The sequence below is a fragment of the Ursus arctos genome, unplaced genomic scaffold, assembly GCF_023065955.2.
Source record: "Ursus arctos isolate Adak ecotype North America unplaced genomic scaffold, UrsArc2.0 scaffold_15, whole genome shotgun sequence".
In the NCBI taxonomy this organism is placed as follows: domain Eukaryota; kingdom Metazoa; phylum Chordata; class Mammalia; order Carnivora; family Ursidae; genus Ursus; species Ursus arctos.
This window is the reverse complement of record NW_026622819.1, coordinates 59,921,076-59,939,937: the sequence shown is the minus strand read 5'-3', so window position 1 is coordinate 59,939,937 and position 18,862 is coordinate 59,921,076. Positions and strand designations below refer to the sequence as shown.

Below are 18,862 nucleotides of genomic sequence, written 5' to 3'. Positions count from 1 at the left end.
TCTCATTGGCCACAATCCCATCACAAGCCTGTGTCTAAACCACAGAATTAGCTGGAGGAGAGAATAACCACAGTTCACTTGAGCTAATCAAAGTCCACCCTCTGGGAGCTGGGGAGAAGTCCATCCGCCACCCTCAAAGTCCACGGCTGCCCCTGTTAGCAAAGAACAGGGAATGGCTGTTGGGTAAACAACCCACTGTACCTGCTTTGGAAAATACAAAATCCCCTCCTCAAAATAAATAATTACTGAGTTTAGAATATGTGCCAAGTTGCCTTCCAGAAGCTCATAGTCTAGTGCAAGAATTAGCAAACTTTTTTTGTAAAAGGACAGGCGATAAATATTTGGGGCTTTGAAGGTCATTTGTTCTCTTGCACAACTGCTCAACTCTGTCACTGCAGCTCGAAAGCAAACATAGATAGCACACACACAAATGGGCGTGGCTGCACTCAAATAAAACTTTATTTACAAAAACAAGTGGCGGGCCAGAATTTGAGCCAAGGGCTGTAGCTTGTGAACTCCTGGTCTACAGGAAAGATAAACATGTAAACCAAGGCCTTCAGACATGTCTTGCTTAGCAAACCCCAGGTTGAAGCCAGACATTTACCTTCTTACTGACCATGGGCCCCACTATTCCCTGTTACCCTAATACCATGCCACTTGCATATTTGCTGTCATGATTCCTGAGTAAAGGTAAAGGCTGTTTCACCCAAGTTCGGGAAACACCCAGTTTCTCATTCATGGCATCTTTAGAGACCAAAATTTTTGTACATAAATTTCATTAACAAATACCACACAATGAAACCATTTGTTCCACTGTGATCCTTGGTATCCTTTGGGACCACAGACACACAGACAATTTAACTAAATTATTTGGGTACTGACTTTTCTAGGCCTGCAGTCCAGAGGAGCCCCATGATAATCCTTTCTTGGGAGTGATCAACAGCCCCGAGTGGTCCCTGTTGACAAGCTCCGTGGTAACCCAATCTCTGCGTTCTGCTGACGAGCCACACTCCCGTGGTTTATGAGCTCAGTGGAATCCCTCAATAGAATTATACCCTTTTATTGCGTCCTGAACCATATATTATCATGAATACTAAACCAGTTCAAATGGTCCATCCCCTCTGCCTTCACATTAGACAAAGCCTTCAACAGTTACCCTTCTCTTCAAAGAATGTGTTTTCTTCGGCACGGACCCCTGCTGAAACGTGCTGCGCCCAGGCCTCCTGCACGTCACCTCCAAGCCCAGAGCTAGGCTGTCCCTGTCACACTGTCATCTGGGGTCATTTGGACAAGGACCACGGGAAGCTAAATGTCTCCCTTTCCATAAAGAAAGGATTAGCAAGGAAAAGTACACGCAGGCACAAGTTCAGAGGGAATGGTTCTACCCCTTGCAGCCCTTAGCTGCACTCCTTTGTCACCTGGTATCTGCAGGTGACCTCAGGTACTTGAGAAGCACACATTCCACCCTCAATGGGCCTGAGGTTCTCCAAGAAGCTGGTGTTTTCGTCAACAATTCTAAACGAGGTGTGCTACTTATTTTCATTCATTCAATAAATGTCTCTCCAGCATCGGCCGTGTGTCACATACTGTGTTGGACACTGCGGATACAGTGGGGAACGGAAAGGACCTGGATCCGACAGTGTCGTGCGGTCCTGAGGGGGAGGGAGAGGTAGAGCATAAGCAGATCACCAAGTCTGTGATGTGAAATTAAGTCGTCATAAACAAGATGAAGGAAAGGAACCAGATGCTGTGTATGAGTCCCTCGTGGCTGCTGTGACAATGTACCTTGACCTGGGTGGCTTAAAACCACAGAAATTGATCGTCTTACAGTTCCGGAGACCAGAGGTCTGAAATCAAAGTGTCTGCAAGGCCACACTCCCTCCAAAGGCGCTAGGAAGAACCATTCCTTACTTCTTTCATCTTGGGGTGGTCCCAGGTGTTTCCTGGCTTATGGCACTTAAGGCAAAGGTCTCTATTGTCACATGGCCTCATGGCCTGCTCAAGTCTTGTCCCCATGTGTCTCTCCTCTGTTTGTCTCTTACAAGGACACTTTGGATTTCGGGACCACCCAGGTAATCCAGGATGATCTCGTTTCGAGACCCTTAACTTAATTACACCTTTAAAGACCCTTTTTCAAAATAAGGTCACATTCACGTTTCCAAGACCTACCTTTTGGGGGCCACCCACTATACTATACTGTAAGAAATAATAACAGGGTAACTGATTTTAGATCAGAGGGGTATTAGGGGGGCCTTCTAGGTGGTGAGATTTAAGCTGAGACCTGAAGAATGGGGAAGAACATATTATGCAGGGTAGAGAAGTGGGAACAGGGACAAAGGCACTGCTGACTGGGGGCGCAATCTGTGCAAAGGCCCGGGCAAGCAGCTGAGTGGACAGTGCCCCAGAGACTGACAGAAGGCCGGTGTGGCCAGAGCATAGTGAGTAAAATGGCCCGAGATGTCCTGGGAGGGGTGGACAGAGGCCTATCCTGAAGCCACCGAAAGGAGATGGTATTTCACTTCAAGTGCAAATGGAAACATAAGAGTTGTTTGATTCAATTTACATTTCATCTTGAGGATATTCTCCAATAGCGTTGCTGGCCTCAGTCTAAACTGGAAGTTATTATTTTTATTGTATTGCTCCAGTATCCACATTTTAGAAAATGTGGTCTAGAAACCAAAAGTAATTCAAAGTCATTCCAATCTTTCCAGAAAAATCATTCCAAACTTCTAGAAGCTCAAAAGGGATCTAATTCACAGTCCATACCAACACTCAATCAAACCGTCTTTCCCCACTACTCCCCTCCTCAGCTCTTGTCCCTTCTACCCCACACCTTTCTCAGCATCCTCCCTCCTCAGCTCAGCCTTGGCTGATTCCCCATCAGAATCTCTCCCAAAACCCTAGCCTAAGGCTCTTGATGCCTTCACCCCCTACACCTTCTTCCAGAGCCTAGCTGGCAGACCCACAGCCTCCCTGAGCGGAGAGAGAAGACAGAGCCTGAACAGCCAGGGACAGATTCCAGAATCCTCTCTCTTTCTCTCTCTCTGTCTCCCTCTCTCTCTATCTCTCTCCACCCCCTGCCCCCGCTCCCCTCTAGAGAGGCAAAGGCAGCAGGAGTATGAATACAATGTCATGTTTTATCTTATTTCTTTTCACACACAAATTTTTTAAATGTGTAATTATAACCTCCATGAGGGCAGAAACTCCATCTTATATGTTTTGCATTCCCCACATTGTAAAGCGGACCTCTTCGCACAAACGTGAGACAAAGATAACAGAATCTTGCCTGAGACCCTGAATCTTTGCTCTGTGGTCCAGCATTCTTTCGACATCATCTCCACAGTCGCTGAGCTGAAACTGTCTGGTCTTAATTAAGCTTTGGCGACATCTGTCATGAGTGATTGGTGACATTTTTCCATCCACTCATCACTCCTAAAAATGGACTCATTCCTGCTAAGGAGGAATCAAGAGACTAAGGCAACCCGGAGCATAGGTGAGGGAGGGTACGGGAGTCATCCAGGGGGGTGTGCAGAGGGCAAGAGGAGGAACAGCTGCCAGGCTGGAGACCCAGCTCCCGATGGCTGCTAGTGTGCAGCAAAATTCCCTTCCACAGAGGCAAGCTCTATCAGCGAAACATGATCCTAAAAGGAATAAAGGAAAGCAGAAAGAAATGGTCCCCAGGAAAAGCTTGGGAAGGCAAGAGGCCATGCATTTCACCATGGACTGCAGCTTCCTCCGGGACAGGAATTGCACTTAAATCAACTGTGTACTTCCTGCCTCCCCTCTGACCTCTACTTCCAGGCCCCTGGGCTCCTAGCTGAGCACTTAGCACTCTGTAAAGTTGGTGAGTTGGTTGGTTGGTTGGTCAGTTGGGTAAATGAACAACTAAAATCTCTAACGAGAGCCCCAAATCCCCTTCCCACATGCTATTCCTCTGGGACTTGGCAATGGCCATAAAGTCACAGTTGCCCCTGCTACCTTGAGCCAATCCCCAACTGCTCAAACTAAGAAAGAAAGTAAATGATTTCTTAGAATCCCACTGAGTTATAATACATATATATATGGTCTTTGTCCTGGGTTGCTGGCATGGAGCTCCTAAAAACTGTGGAATTCTGTGAGTGATGGGGTCTTTTGTGATTCCTAACGAGCCCCGCTGACCATACCTGAATTTTCGCTGAGGTAACCTTTAGCAGGCCCCCTCAAGGGTTGCTGGATAGGCGTTGGATGCCCAAGGAACTCCCCTCAACCCTGCACAGCCTCACCTCTGGGGAGGGGAGTGCCACCAGGGATTGAGCTCAATCAACAATGGCCAATGATTTAATCAGTCGTGCCGACTGAAATAAAATTGACCAAAATTCTGAAACAGGGTTAGGGGAGCTTTCAGGTTAGTGGACACGTGGTGGTGCTGGGAAGATAGTACCTCAAAAAGGGCATGGAAGCTCTGTCCCTACCCCACCCTCACCAGCTTTGCTCTAGCATCTGGCTATTCCCTACTTGTATCCTTTAAAGTAAAACGATAATCCTAAGTATAGCACTTTCCTGAGTTCCATGAGTCATTCTAGCAAATTATGGAAGTGGAGGGGCATGAAGGTCATGAAACCCCACAAATGTGTAGTTAGTCACGCAGAAGTGCAGGTAGCCTGGGGACCCCATTTGCACCTGGAGTGGGGGCAGTGTTGGAGGACTGAGGTCAACCTGCAGGGTCTGCGCCCCTCTTCACAGTTGGTGTCAGAACTGAAGGGGATTGTGGGCCCCCCCCCCAACTGGTATCAGAGAACTGAAGAGCTGATTGTTTGGGGGACAATGAAACACACAGAGACCCCAAAGATGCTCCTGGGCTGCTAAGAGGTGCACACCTAAGCCATCCATCCGAGAATGTTATTCATTCAAACTTTCTCATTGAAAGCTTGTATGATCACTCTACTCTTATCCTTTCTAATGTTTTACAAACTTCACTGAAATCCCTCCTCGAATACAAACATTTGAAGCCCCTACTACGTGGAAGGTGCCAGAAGCAGATGGTCTTCAAATATTCCAGCTCATATTCCTCCTAAAGGAATTTTCATATACTATGTAGGCCCCTGCACATTTTTGGTTAACATCGAAAAGTTTTTATCATAAATTTAAACAATGCAAAGGCTGCAATTCCTACTGTATTATAAATATTGACATTTTATCAATATAAAACTGTTACATCACTCTCTTAAATGTTTCCAATGGAATTTAAATGCCATAGCAATTTGATACCCACATCAGTTATTTTAAAAAATACATAAACAAACTCTTCTTTAGGAGTCAGAAAAGTTTACAGTTTTTCCTTTTTCCTCCTTGAAAGCATATTTATTTTTCCTTACACAATGTCATTGTAATATAATTTTTATGGTAGCATGTCGTTAATTATTCACCTTATCATAATTCTATGGAAGAAAAATGTACAGAAACTGAAATTCTCATTTACTCTTTCTTTTCTACAAAATGGGGCTCTCTGGGTGTTGAAAATTCTTCCTCTGGATTGAGCCATCATTGCAATTATTATTTGTACACGTTTGATCAAGGCAAAACAGATATATCACAAAGGTTGCTTCATATGTGTTAAGTACACACATACAATTTATTGAAAATACGTGTCTTAATTAGGATGAAGGGAGGTATGGAGGCTTCTCAGACACCAGTATTTTGAATGCCACTATTTGGCACTATATATTTCAGGGTGAGGGAAGGCTGAGTCTTTCTTTGTGAAAGTGAGAGAAAAGTATCTGGAAAGCGTAGGAGAAAAGGAAAACTGACCTCCATAGCAGGTGCATTCGTAAATGGGTCCCTTTAAAACTACCTTTGCCCATAGCCCCTTGGAAAGTTCTCCCACACCTAGAGGGGTACCCGTAGCCCAGGTCTGCACATCAGGTCATAGAGAATTCAGACAAGAACAGGACACAATTTCAGTCTTCCAGGAGTTCACGGCTGGGGAGGGAGATGCGCTCCAAGCACGTCACCCCAGATGAATCACTACAGAAGACACAAAGACTCGTTCAAGACAACAGATGTTGTAGATGTGGTAGAAAAAGGGTCCCCGAAGATGTCCACATCCTCATCCCCAGAACCTGTGGCTATGTCACCCTATGCAGCAAAGGGCAATTAAGGTTGCAGATGGAATTAAGGTTGCTGATCGGCTGACCTTAAAATAAAGAGAGTATCCTGAATTATCCAGGTGGGCCCAAAGTAACAAGGTCCTTAACAGGGGAAGAAGGAAGCAGAAGAGATCAGAGCCGTGCTGAGGCAAGACTCGACTCACCATTGCTGGCTTTAAAGACGTTTTGTACGTGCACGCTACCTTAATGCACACAGTGCATTGGGAGATAGCTACAGTGATGATCCCCATTTTGTGGATGAGAAATCTGAGGCACAGAGAAATAGGAGGCCATTTGCCCAATGTCACAAAGCTAACAAGCAACAGTAGTAGGACTTGAACAGAGACAGTCTGGTGCCAGTGTCTGCGTGCCTAACCTTCGCCTGCCTCCCTGGAAGGTCAGCCCTGGACCCCTCTGCTCCTTGTCCAGGTCCCAAGGGGTTCACATTCCCCTGCAACTGCCCCAGTGTCCAGAAATGACAGTGGCAGCAGGCCGTCCACCCATTCCACCACACCTGGGCTGAAAGCCAACTCTGGTTGCAGGAGAAAAATCAGGATAAAGAGATGTTGTTCCCACTCGTGACCTAACTGCATCTTCCCTGCCCCTCCCACAGGTGTGCACTGCTGGGGTGCCCCTGTGGCCACGCACCCGCCGATCCAGCCCTCTGCCACCACACAGCCACGTCCCCCCCACGAAGAGCGTACACAGGTACCACGTTCTTCCTGGAGAAGCCACACTTCATCTGACTGGAAATATCATGTTCTTTTTAAAAAATCATTTCAAAACATTACAGGCAGATGGACATTGTGAAATGTGGGGGGAGCTATTCACAAAAAGGACATGTACAATGATTCCTGTTTTGACAGGTGCATGTGTATATATACTCTTAAAAGTATATATACACGAAGATGCTGACAGAGGGTGACTTTTATTCTTTCTGATCATCTAGGTATCCTAAATATTTTACAATTGATTTTGAAATAAGGAAGGGGAAATCAAAGTAATTATTTTTTAAAGCAATGGTCTATAATAAATCAAGATCCTTGAAATTCTAACCAAAAGTATTTTTGTACCTAATCCTATATTAGTGAGTGTTGCTAAGGAACCATGCAAAGCAAATTAGGAATAATCCCAACTATAGCTCCAAAGGGTACAAACAGGGGCAGTCAGGTAGACAGATGCCCATGGATTGGAGAAAGAAATCATGGGGTCTATGTCTAACCTTGCTGGTTCCTTCTTCTCCAGCTCCCGTGGAAAAGAAAGACACAAAAACTTGCATAGTTGAGCGCAAGAGGCTAAAACTCCAAGATAGCCAAGAGTATCTCCAGAAAATAATCAGGGCCAGCTAAAAATCATTAGTGTGCACCGTATACTTACTACGTGCCAAGCACTGGGCTCAGCATTTATTAATTCTCACAATGCTCCCCAAAAGATGGGGCTATTATTATCCCCATTTACAGACAAGGACACTGAGACACAGAAAGTTAGGTGACTTTCCCCAGGTCACACAGCCAGTAAGTGTCGGAATTGGCCTATGAGTCTAGACAGCCTGATTCCAGATGCCATAAAACGACACTGTGTCATGAGAAGGCAGAGTGAGTACTTCCGTTCTGGTCAGAGAGCTGAGAATCACACTCAAGGGCAGCTTTCGAAGCCTACAAGGTAAGAGGAGGAAGTGGCCTGTCTTCTCAAAGCAGAACGACAAATAAAGAAGGGAAAAGACAAAGTGTTAATAGAGGTGGAGTAGAGAGAAAAAGATAAAATTTTGCATTGGCATTTATTTTATTGATTTTTGCCAGCTTTGTTGTTTCTATAAATAGGCTGTTTGATGCTTCCAAGTTCGCCGGCTTAATAAAGGAGCGGCGTGGTGAGTGTGTATCCCCGTGTGTGTGAGCACGTGCTCGTGCGTGCGGGCATGTGCTTCTGTGGGAGGCACGTGTGCCCAGGATGCACTTACGTGCGTGAGGGTGTGGTGCACGCATGTGTCCGCACATGCTAGCGTGTGCGCGTCCGCGTCCGTGCGCTGCGCCCGTGCGCCTGCGCGCCCCACAAGCGGCCACACCCACAGGAAGCCTGACTGCCCACACCATCACCAACGCACTTGTGTTTTCCCAGCGGCAACCTGGCCTAATCGCCAGCAAAATTCCTCCTCCGAAATAAACGGCCTCCTGGGAGCCGGCCCTCCGCCCTGCCTGGAGGCAGCAGATGTCTCCTGGTGCCTCCCCCGGCACGGCCCCGGGCAGAGCGGCTCTGGCCGACTTGTTGACACACTGACAGCAAGCAGGGTTGTGGCGGGGCAGGCCGGTTGGCAGCACCAGAGGCACAGTTAATGGCGCTCCTTTCTGGTCTGACACTCGCCTTTCACACATTCCTCAGATTTGAAAGAAGGAAAAAGCTTGCTCATTCCAGCCTCCGTGCAGATGCCTAGGGTCTGACCATCGCCGTGAAGCAGGGGCCCAGGCAGCCCTGTGTGGTCCAACTGTCTGTGTACCAAAGGGAGGCGGCCTCCCCAACCTCCCCTTCCGCTGGGGTGTACAATCTAACCCGTGCACTCCTGAGCTGGGCTCCTCCAGCTGAGACAGCGGTCACACACATCACTCAGGTCTGTCCTACAGGTGGTACCATTCTTGACTCCATGGGATGGGGTCGCACTTTGGGTGCCTTCCCGGGAACCAAGCAAACACCAGAAAGGCGAAACCTGGTAGTAACTTCTTAGCAAGCAGGGCTCTAACATCAACAACCTGACAGCATCTTTCGAGTACTAAAAAAAAAAAAAAAGTAGTTCTGCAGCCTTTTCTAGACTCAAGACAACAGGCAAAGCCTTCCCCAGGAGCAGCTTAATGTGGAAGTGAAGTGAGCGGGAGAGCAGCCTCTCCGCAGGTTCGGGGGAATCTGAAAGTCCCACCCCACCACAGAGATCCCTGTCCCACCCATAAAGCTGGAGAACTCTGGGATCATTTCCAAAATAATGGATGCGGGGCATAATAGCTAATGCAGAGGGAGATGGCGTTGGGGAGTCCATTATGAGAGCCGAAGAAAAGAGTGCTGTTCACCAGTGAGTGACTGTCCAAAGTGTCGCTGAGGTTCAAGACCATCCCTTTACTCCACAGATACCTACCTGGCATCTGCGCCGGACCAGCCCCTGGGCTGCACGTTTTCTGAATGTGAGCAGGTACCAGATCACCAAGCAAAGTGGTAAATAAGAAGGTCTGTCTTTCTCCCTCTGACCATGTCTCTCCCCCCTTCTGAGGAAGCACCCCTCACCCTCCCAGGCCTCACCCACTCCCACAGAGACCAGCAAGGCCCGATGTCCTCATGTAAGCGCTGAGAGACGAGAGTCAGGTCCCGCCACAAATGAACGGCAGAGGCAGGACTAGAACCCACATCTCCTTGAGTCCAACTCACTGGTAGCACCATTGTGCGTGCAAGGGCCAACCCCAAGCAGGAGTTTGGAAGCAGAGAATGTTGGCTGGATCCTGGTACCCCACAAATTGTGCACAATAAGATAGACTCCAAAGAGCACCCAGTCATAAGTGGGGCACCATCCCAGGCTGAAGCTGACACCACTTCTCATCTGTAAAATGGGCATGATTCCTGGATCCCTTATCCCCAGGGCAGCACATACTCAGAGGCCCCCAAACACTTCTTGGAGCCTACCAGGTACCGGGCCATCAGGAATAAAGTTTTAAACGCCGAAAAGGCCTGCTGGTGAGGCCAACCTTTACCCTGTAGGAATGATACACGGTGTGAGGGGTGTGGAAAGATCCTCAAAGGCTAACAGAGATCAGATCTGCATTTTAGAAAGACTGCTCTAGAGCCATATATGGACTAGACAAGAGCAAGAAGCCCATCACCTGGCCAGTATAACAGTGCAGGGGAGAGATGACAAGGGCCAAACTGAGGTGTGAACAGTCAGCCATGGATTCTAGAGATTATTTTTATAATTTAAAAAATTTCTCTTCTGTAGACATGGTGATGATCGCACAACAATGTGAATATACTTGATGTATAGTTCAATACATTAAAAAATAGTGAAAAAGGTGAAGTTTATTTTGTATATTTCACAAAAAAAAATAAACCTCTCCCCCTCCAAATAACACTACTTAATTGTCAAAAGGACAAAAGGCATAAATTCAAGGACCTCCCCTAGGTCTCAATGCTTCTCAAATACTAGTGAAATGAAATGAAATGAAAACGAGTAACGTTTATTGAGGACAATTACGGTGTTCAGGTATCATACTTGTATTAACTTATTTAACGCTCGCAAAGACCCTACAGGGTAAATATCGTTATCGTGCCCATTTTACAGATGAGAACACTAAGCACAGAGAACTTAAGGAACTACCCTATAACTGGCACCCCAAAGATAGGATTTAAACCCAGGAGGTCTGACTTCAAAGCCTGCATGCTTACCCACTACACTAAACTGCCTCTGTCCAGTTAGATGCTATCCAAACAGGAACAAAAAACTGTTGTCTAATGACCAACTGGCCCCACTATTCGATTATCTGACTGCACGGAGAACAGGAACCCAGAGAGCTAACCAATTTCTTTTTCCATTTGCATCCAGATGTTTGGCCTCACATCAGCAAGATGATATGCCCATGAGTGGGAGCTGCTCGGGAGCTGTCACCAGGAGAAACACGGTCTTAATGCAAGTTGTCATTTCATAAATTACCTACTCAAAAATGTCTACCTAACCTCCTAGGGTATCATGCTTTCTGAGGATCCATTTCTGACAGCCCTTTGCTTAACCTCGAGCAGGTTCGAGCCACAGCTCAAGACATCCTGTCCATTTCTCGTTCTCTCTCCAATATGTGCTGAAGTCCCCTCAGATTTTTTTTCTTTTTTTGCATCACAAATAACAAAAACCATGCATATTTTAGCTTCATCTCTGGGATTAAAGTAAATACATAATTTTGGCAAATTACTCGGAATTACGGGCTAGCAGCATCTGGTTCAGATATTCTCGAGTAAATTATTGGCACTGTTTCTGCCACATTTTTAATTTTAACCAAAATGTTCTCAGAAACATGTGTTTTCTGTCCTGTTTGCATGTCATCAGTTTCAGAGGGCCTCGGAGTTTTAAACTGGGGTTTCAGCAGTGAGCTGCTCTACCTGGCGCTGCCCGCAGGCCCCGCAGAGCCGCCCTCTCTCCCCGCGCCGGGGGGCAGCCGCACTCGTTGCTGCCTCCAGCTCCTCTGAGCGAGACTGGCCGGCAGGTACTGTGCGAACACGTTCCTCACCCTTCGTTCTGCTCCCAAATTACATACCTCGCTTTTATGTCAAGTCCAATATAGCTTCCTTAGCAGTTTTTTTCCCTCCTTATTCCACATCAAGAGTACCCAATTACTTTTATAAATACTTGTTTTAAAAATATCACAGTGGTTTCCTGCTGCTTCAAATTCTGAAGGGCTATGCAGGATTTTAGACTCTTACAAATCTTTCAAACAGTTCATATTTTATCAAAAAAGTGTGCTTTTTTGTAAACCCTAAGTATAACTCCCCATCGAGGACATTTTTTTTTCAACTATTTGACCTTTCCATAAAAACGACAAAATAAAAGGAATTTTTGCCATTTCAAAACTCATTTGCAATGCCTTCCTTGTGCTCATTAACTCCGCCTCGCCCACCAAGAAGAGTGGTGTTTTTGGTTAAAAGAGAAAGCGCTGTCAATTCCAAAAAGTCCCAGTAGAGGTAAAGCAGGGTTATGTACTGGGACTTTAAAAAGAAAATTCCAGGAAGGCCTTGGCTTTTGTTAAAACTGAAAAGCTCCCTAGCTCAAGGCAGGAACCTCTTGAGTGAATGTTCACCGTGGTTGCCAGGTCATGGGGTAAAGCATCGCCAGGGACACAGAAGGGGCCAGCCTACATGGTGGAGGCTGGCCTCCGGGTCCCAAGGATGCCACTAGTCTGAAGTCCACTCAGCTGTCTGCATTTATATGGGCACTTGTGTGGTTTTCCACTTGGAACTACTTGAAGATACCCAAGGGATGGCCACTTAGGAGACACATCCCAGAATATCCCACCATGAGCAAGACATAGTTCTACCAAGCACAACAACAATCGAGCTGTGTCTACCAACCAAATAACCATCTGAAAGCTCAGGAATTTCATGTTCTGGTCTCCTCTGCCATGTCTGAACTTGTATTTTATGTTCTGGAAACCATGCTGGGCAGGGAGAGGGAGAACAAGGGGAAAGAAATGTAGTTAAGGTATATTTTAGAGCCTTAGGCCTCAAATACGAAAAGAATAAGCCAACTCTTTGAAGTATGACCTTGGGCTAGATACTCTTGATTCTCCCCCTGCGAATCCAGGGAAGTGTTTATAATCCCCAACTTACTGCCGAGTCCCACCACATGCATTCAGCCAGCAAATATCTGGTAACCACCTACTATGTGCCCTGTTCTCCCTGGGAGCTGAGGGAGCTCCAGAGAAGTACGAATATGAAATGGGTACACAACCTTAAAGCTACGTAACCCCACCAGACACCATGGGAGCCAAGTCAAGGGGACATCCCGACAATCACTGCACGAGAGACATGGAAGGAGGGCGCAGCTCCCGGAGGCTGGGTACTCAGAGAAGGATTCCAGAAAGTGAGGCTTGGGCCATGCCGGAGGGGCTACGTAAGGGATCTCCGGAGAAACAGAGCCCGTAATACATACATACATGTGGATATACGCAAGTCCCCTCATCCACAGCAGTTAAATTCCAAGACCCCCTGCGGATGCGGACACTGCTGGTGGTATTAAACCCTGTATACACTATGTTTTTCCTGCGTGCACATGCCTATGATAGTGTTTACTTTATAAACTGGAGATGGTAAAAGACAAACAATAATACTAATAAAACAGAACAACTGTAACAACATACTATGATAAAGTTATGCAAACGTGGTCTCTCTCTCTCTCAAAATACTGTACTATACTTCGCTTCTTGTGAAGATATGAGATGACAACGCCTGCAAGAGGAGATGACATGGGTGAATGACGCAGGCCTTGAGACATAGCGGAAGGCTGCTCCCCACCTTCTGATGACACATGGGAGGGAGGGTCATCTGCTTCCAGACCACAGTTGACCGAAAGTAACGGAAGCCATGGAAAGCGAAACCGAGGACAACTCGAGACTGCTCATACATGCACACAGATATATGTGTGTATCTAAATTCACAGACACACATGCACACGCACTGATTTCTTGGGAGGAACTGGCTCGTGTGGTCATGGGGAGCTGGTACAGCTGAACTCTCGGAGGGGCCAGCAGGCTAGAAACACACAGGCATCGATGCCAGAGTCTCGAAGCAGAATTCCTTCCCTACAAGACCTCAGTTTTGCTCCTACAGCCTTCGGGTGACTTCAAGCCCCCCCACAGACACACAACTTCAAGGGTAATATTCTTTACTTAATGGCCACTAAGTGCAGATGTTAACCACAGCTACAAAATACCACTGCAGCAACACTAAGATCAACGTTTGAGTCAAGACTGGGTACTGTGACCTGGCCAAGGGCTAATCCGTAAAGCTAACCTGACAAGAGGCATTGGATCAGGAGCAAGGAAGAGCAGGACGAGGGGCACAGAGGCAGGCTGGCCCAGGAGACGATGGCATGACAGAGCGCTGAAGACAGCGAGCTGAACGCAGGGGCTGCAAAGCGGGAGTGCTATCTGGGAGTCAGCAGGGGCAGGACTTTGGACTCTCGCTAAGAGGACCTGGGCCTGGGCCTGGCCCCGGGGTTTGTTCAAGGTTGCAGCACCAGCTGGCTGGAGCCTGGGGATGGCTGGGGACACTGAGAAGCGCGGTTTGGGGGGCGGGGGGCGGTGAGGTAGGCCCGCAGCAGGGGCAAAATCAGGAGGAGGCAGAGCAGAGGGCAGGACGAGGAGTCTGGGTCACCACGTTTTGAGGGTACAGTGACTTGGAACACCGGCAACACACAGCCACACGCAGCGCAGAAAACCACCAAAACCGTGGTAACTGGTGGCGTCTCAGAGGGAGAGACTGAAAAGAAAAAAGGCCAGAGAGATGAGTCTCAAAGAGTGGATCCAACCGAGCACCAGAAACCAAGGGGACAGAACCGGATCGTCAACACACACCAGCCAGGCCACACAGGGGAGGGGAGAGGTGAGGGCTGCGGGGAGGACCAGGGTGTCCTCGGAAAAGGCCTTAAACATGGAGAAGCGGCACAGTGACCGAGGGGCCAGGAGTGACCCTGGACTACAGATGAGCCGGCCCCTCAGGGGAAGTGTGAGAGAAAGTCTGCAGCCAAGGGCATGAGGACATACAGTCAAGGAGGGACTGACACAGAGACATAGCCTAGAAGACTCTTTCTGGAGGATCCAGCCCTTCTGGGGTCCAGTTAACACCTGGACACTGCATAGAATGGGATCAGGGGTATTACTGAAAGTGGGGAAATAGATAACAGGGAGTAAACTGGGAGAAAGGGTGAGGGAGGTGATGGTGGAGGGAAGACAAGAGGACTGGGTGGGGGGACACAGTCTTGTGCCTGAGGGTGTTAAAGGAGGGGAGGGGGCAGGTGCAAATCAGATGATCCACATGCATCAGGATATCAGAGGCCCAGGCTCAGAGCAAGAATGGAAGGCCAGTGTGGCCATAGTATCAGCAGGCAGACACCAGCAAACACTTCGGGCACCTGCCCAGTGTGACTGGGCAGTGGAGACAGCACCCCCAGATGATGTCAACGGCTCGCACTTCCACACAGTGCTTCCTGCCCACCAGACACGGCTCTCAGGGCTCTACAGACTCGCACACGTCAAGTCTCTTGATCATCACGACCCTAAGAGAGAGGTATGGTTATTACCACCATTTTCCAGACAGAGAAATGGAGGAACAGAGAGGTTAACAACTTGCCCGAAGTCGCACAGCTAGCAAGGGGCAAAGCTGGGATTCAAACTAGTCAACTGAGGTGTGAAGGGTGAAATGACTTGTATGAAACCATAAAGCAAGGAGATAAATTCAGGACTCCAATGCAGGCCATAAGCATATATATATATAGTGGCTGGTTTGCCCATCGGGAGGCAAACCGGCATGGGTCAACCCTAGGAGCAACCTGATGTAGAGGTGGAAAAAGCCAGCAATGCCTCCTCCAGGTCCTCCCCCAGGCACACTGGTTCCCAACATCCTCGCAAAAATTGGTCCCAAACCAGGATGATGTCTGCAGAGAAGCCCAGAGCTCAGAGGGCAGAGGCTGCAGCTTTGGGCATCAGCAGCCTGCACGATGCTACACGTGCCCTGTGAAGCTAGGGGGTCGCCTGCTAGGAAGCCCCCTCACCAGACTTACGTTCAGATTCTGGGGAGGTCAGACATGCTGGGAGTGGCATGGTCAAGGGGCTCTGGGGAGAGGCTCCCCACCAAGGTCCCTGTCACCTCTGAGTCTTTGCATCTACGGTGAGTCAGGACACAGCCGACTTAGAATCTGGAGGCTTAGGGACAATCTGCTGTGTCATTTGATCCAAACTGGCCATTAAGCCAAGTGCAAACATCGAACGCAGAGAGAATGAAAGTCATTACCCAAATAATAATCATACTACTTTTACACTCGTGCCTTGCCTTTTCCTCTTAAAATCTTTCATCCTACAGAGGGTTACATATTGCAGTGGAAGAATAAAGTGCTGCTTTTGTGCTCGTCCACCCAGCCAGCGACTGGAGGCTCAAGGGACAAATACACACTTCACTGTCTCCTGGTTCTCTGCCAAAACCACTTTCCCGCTGTGAGGCGCACCTCTCAGCCCCTCCCCTCCCCTTTCCGACCCCCGCATCCTGCCCTCTCCTGCAGCTACTGATCAGCCTTTGCTCCACAGCCAGTTCCCCTTCCCATTGCACCCACTCCTACCTCCTCCCCCTCCCCTTCCGGTCCCCTCCCATCCCCCTCCTCTGCCGTCCTCCACAGCTGTTCTCAGGAGGAGCAGCTAATGGAGGAAGAGGACTGAGTCCTAGCCCCAGGAGGAGCCTGCAGCGGGGCAGAAGGTCAAGGAGCAGGGGGTCTCCAAAGACAGGAGAATGGCACCAAAGTACTGCTCACTGGTCACCCACTGCCTCCCTGTGCAACTCGTGGCACGTGGCAGTCCCCGGCTGTCATGCCCACAGTGCATGGGACGGGAAGGTGCCCGAGATCCAGAAGTATGTGCAGGGATGGCTGTCATTTTCCTAAATGCATCCTCCCCTGTCATATAAATCACAATTCCCCCGAAGTGTGATGTGCAGATTACTAGACTCCTTGAGATGATTCACGGGGCAGGAAACACGTGCTTTCTATTTCAGAGATTTGGATTTCTTTTTACAATCACCTTTTATTTATGGGAAGCGATAGTAGTTTTCACACACAGTCATGCTATCAGGTTTTCTGCTGAAATTCATTTTGTCGGGGAAAAACATGCGCCAATTTAAAGGAAAGTAGAAAGCAAGGAATTGCATGGTGGAATGCACGCCTGGCGAAAAACCACAGAGGGGATAAGCTAACGACTGATGGCTGGTGATCCTGACATAAATTGCTTAAATGCAGACCCAGCCACAGACCCACCTTGGTCCTTGGTTAATTGAGGACGGGTCAGAATCCCCAAGTGATTCAACAGACAAATGTTTACCAAGAGCTGCTGGCGCGTCCAGGACTGTAGCATCACGCAGAAGGAACCCGACTTGAGGAAGCTTATCGTTCACTTGTTGGAAAGAACAGGTCTCCATGTGCAGAAACTGCTACAGACTGAAGCAAAACAGTCTGTACAGAAGGGAAGCAGATGGACAGCGGTGGCAGCAGCGACAAGAAAAAGGACCCCAGGACTGGTTGGGGTGATGCCAGAGGCGGGGCTCAGGAGGGACAGAGATCCACTTCAGAACAAAAGAGCCCTGACACATTCCTTCCATGATGACCTCACCACCTGGCTCCCAGGAAGTCACTTTGGGCCCCTGGTGCCGTCCTGACGGCAGAGAAAGCCACCAGAGGCTGGAGCTTCTAAGAGCGTGAGAAAAGGAGGGACACCAAGGAGTCATTTCCCGGGCTGCCCTGAGCCCGCACGGAAGGCTCTTCTCGGGTGACGCAGGGAACCTCGGCTCTGTCTGGTCAGGCCTGACTGAAGGCCATTCGCTAGCCAGCTTCCACCAATTCTCTGCTTTCCTGAGGGGGTGCTCCCCGCTCTCCAACTCCTAAGGCTGCTCGGTCTGTGAGAGACTTGTCTTCCTTTGCAATCTGAAGCTGACTCAGGAATCCGGAGAGCAGAGCATGACTGAGCAGGAACAGAGGCAGGCATTCACAACTGCTGCGTTTTCCTCTAAATCTTGAGAGTTGACACCTTTGGGTGCCTTTTGGTGCCCTGTGAAGGCGCCCGGAGGTGAGGCCTTTGGGAGGTACTTGGTCGTGTGGGTGGGGCCTTCAGGATGGGATTGGTGCCCTTATAAGAACAGACACCGGAGAGCTTCTTCTCGTTCTTTCTCTACCACGTGAGGACACAGCAAGAAGACAGCCATCAGCAAGCCAGGAAACGTGCTCTCAACCCAACCATGCTGGCTGCCTGAACTCAGACTTCCAGTCTCCAGAACTGGGAGAAAATACGTGTCTGGTGGTTAAGCTGCCCAGTATATGGTATCTTGTTGTGGCAGCCTGAGCTAACTAAGACATGCATTCTCCTTACCCTGGCCATGGGCCCCAAAGTACTCATCTCCTGCCTCTCTCCAGACATCACTCACTAGGCTCCAGCCACACTGGCCTCTTTTCAGTTCGGTGAGCTAGCCAAACTGAATGCCAACCTCAAGGCCTTGTACTTACCTGCTTCTGCCTGGAAGCAGCCTCTCCTGACCCTCCCATGGCGGTCGTTTTGTATCATTCAAGTTTTTTGTGTCATTCAAAAAACAGTCCCTCTGCAGGGAGGTCATCCCAGACCACCCTCCCTGACATAGGCTCTCAGACGCTGTAGCTTCTCATTACTTCCTTTGCTGCATGAGACCAGCGACCTTGCCCGTCTTATCCACCACTACCTCCCACAGAGCCCAGCACAGCACCTGGCACATCAGAGACGTTCATCAGATGTCTGTCGAACAAATGACTAGGAAACAAGAGTCTGGCCTCCACCAGTTCAGTCAGAGAGCAGGGCTCTTGGCGGGAAAGGGGAGAGGGACGACACCGCCATCAGCTTAGCCTGTGTTCAGAAGTTTCCTGGTCCGGCGAGCCAGCTCAAGCAAGCCCTCCTGAGGAAACATGGCCAGTGAAGAGCTCGGCAAATGGAGCCCGAGGCTGGCCAAAAGACGGTCACACTCTAAAATATGCATGACCAGATTTTGCGCACCGTGCAAGTTTTATCTTTGACCGTACTTATGGAAACATTATTCAAGAACATCGTGAACACACAAAAATAAATCTTTAAAAATACCATTTGAATGACATACACATACGAATGAAAGATTTTTCTCCCTCTACTATAGCAGTCCATTAAGGCATTTTTAAAAAGCAAATGTGAGAAGTTACTGCACACAGTAACCCGCGAATAAAAACTACCCACACAGCTGCCCCCAGGTGAAACCCACCCCAATCTCATATCTAGATGCAGCCACTTGAACCAAGGTGGGAGGAGGGGACAGCTCCCCAACTCTGTTTCCTGCCTTCTGAGGATCTCAGGGTACCCAAAGCAACAGAAGGTCACAGTTTCTACGGAGACTCGAATGTGGGTCAGAGATTGGCCACCGTCTCCTACTTTGAACATTGGGGGAAACAATGGCTATTCAGTGCCTGCCAGGTG

General features: G+C 48.6%; 1 long non-coding RNA gene across 22 annotated transcripts in view; it reads right to left on the bottom strand.

The window, feature by feature from the left end:
* LOC113264107 (uncharacterized) overlaps nt 1-18,862 on the bottom strand; it is a 248,283-nt gene that overhangs the window by 218,092 nt on the left and 11,329 nt on the right. The gene's annotated exons all lie outside the window — the stretch shown is intronic.